The following is a 2,341-nucleotide window of genomic DNA, read 5'->3' as shown; positions in this document are numbered from 1 at the left end:
ACTGAAAAACCACTGTATCAGGAGAACAGCCCAACTTATTGCTGTCGCGTGCCACCTCTTTTAGTATCATGTTCTCCTGATGCGAAGAACGAAATTTCAACGAGGTGAAACAGCTTCCGTTCGAAATATTCCAGCTTAAACTTTTACTGAAAAACCTCTGTATCAGGAGAACCGCCCAACGTATTGCTGTCGCGTGTCACCTCTTTTACTAACATGTACTCCTGACACAAAGTACGAAATTTCAACGAGATGAACCAGCTTGCTTTCGAAATATTCCAGCATAAAGTTTTAGTGAATGATCTCTGTATCACGAGAGCCGCCCAACTTGATGCTCTCGCCTGCCACCTCTTTTACTAACATTTTCTAGTGATAGAAGGAACGAAATTTCAACGACACGAACCAGCTTGCTTTCGAAATATCACAGCTTAAAGTTTTACTGAAAGACCTGTGTATCAGGAGCACATACCAACGTGTGGATATCGCGTGCCACCTCTTTTACAAACATGTCCTCCTGATACAAAGAATGAAATTTCAAGTAAGTGTACCTGCTTGCCTTCGAAATATTACCGCTCAATGTTATATTGCGTGACCCCTGAATCAGAAGAAACGCCCAACGTGTTGTTGTCGCTTTCCACCTCTCTTAGTCGAAAGCGAGCATGTTCACTTCCTTGAAATTTCATTCTTCGTATCAGGGGATCATTTTTATGAAAGAGGTGGCACGCGATATCCACACGTTGTCCTGTGCACCCGATATAGATGTGTTTCAACAAAATTTTGAGCTGGAATATTTCGAAAGCAAGCTGGTGCACCTCGTTGAAATCTCGTTTCGTCTATTAGGAGAACATGTTAGTAAAAGAGGTGGCACGCGACAGCAATTCGTTGGGCGGTTCTCCTGATACAGAGGTCTTTCGGTAAAGATTTAAGATGGAATATTTCGAAAGCAAGCTGTTTCATCTCGTTGAAATTTCGTTCTGACCATTAGGACAACATGTTAGTAAAAGTGGTGGCAGGCGACAGCGACATATTGGGCGGTTCTCCTGATACAGAGGTTTTTCAGTAAAAATTTAATCTAGAATATTCCGAAAGCAACCTGGTTCATCTCGCTGAAATTTCGTTCTTTGTATCAGGAGAATGTTACTAAAAGAGGTGGCACGCGAAATCCACAGGTTGGGCGGTGCTCCTGATACAGATGTACGACGATAATAGTTTAAGCGGAAATATTTCGAAAGCAAGCAGATTCACTTCCTTGAAATTTCATTCTTTGTATCAGGAGAACATGTTTGTAAAAGAGGTGCTCCGCGATATCAACAAGTTGGACTGTTCTCCGGATACACCGACGTTTCGGTAAAACTTTAAGCTGGAATATTTCGATAGCAAGCTGGTTCATCTCGTTGAAATTTCGTTCTTTGTATCAGGAGAACATGTTACTCAATGAGGTGATACTCGACAGCTACAGGTTGGGCGGTTCTCCTGATATAGAGGTTTTTCAGTAAAAGTTTAAGCTGGAATCTTTAGAAAGCAAGCTGTTTCATCTCGTTGAAATTTCGTTCTTTGTATCTGGACAACATGTTACTAAAGGAGGTGGCACGCGACCGCAACCAGTTGGTCTGTTCTCCTGATACAGAGGTTTTTCAGTAAAAGTTTAAGCTGGAATATTTCGAAAGCAAGCTGTTTCACCTTGTTGAAATTTCGTTCTTTGCATCAGGAGAACATGATCATAAAAGAGGTGGCACGCGAAATCATCAATTTGGGCTGTTCTCCTGATACAGTGGTTTTTCTGCAAAAGTTTAACCTGGAATATTTCGAAAGTTACCGGTTTCACTTCGTTGTAATTTTGTTCTTTGTATCAGGAGAACGTGTTACTAAAAGAGGTGGCACGAGGCAGTAACAAGTTGGGCTGTTCGCCGGATACAGAGGCTTTCCATTAAAAGTTTAAGATGGAATATTTCGAAAGCGAGCAGTTCCATCTCGTTGAAATTTCGTTCTTTGTATCAGGACAACATGTTAGTAAAAGAGGTGACACGCAACAGCTACAAGTTGGGCGGTTCTCCTGATAAAGAGGTCTTTCATTAAGTATTTAAGATGGAATATTTCGAAAGCAAGCTGGTTCATCTCGTTGAAATTTCGTTCTCTGTATCAGGAGAACATGTTGGTAAAAGAGGTGGCACGCGACAGCAACACGTTGGGCGTTTCTCCTGATACAGAGGTTATTCAGTAAAAGTTTATGCTGGAATATTTCGAAAGGAACCTGTTTCACCTCGTTGAAATTTCGTTCTTTGCATCAGGAGAACATGTTAGTAAAAGAGGTGGCACGCGACAGCAACACGTTGGGCTGTTGCCC

The sequence above is a fragment of the Frieseomelitta varia genome, unplaced genomic scaffold (genome assembly GCF_011392965.1).
Source record: "Frieseomelitta varia isolate USP_RPSP 00005682 unplaced genomic scaffold, Fvar_1.2 scaffold_293, whole genome shotgun sequence".
In the NCBI taxonomy this organism is placed as follows: domain Eukaryota; kingdom Metazoa; phylum Arthropoda; class Insecta; order Hymenoptera; family Apidae; genus Frieseomelitta; species Frieseomelitta varia.
The sequence above is the reverse complement of the archived record's forward strand: the minus strand, read 5'-3'. Positions refer to the sequence as shown.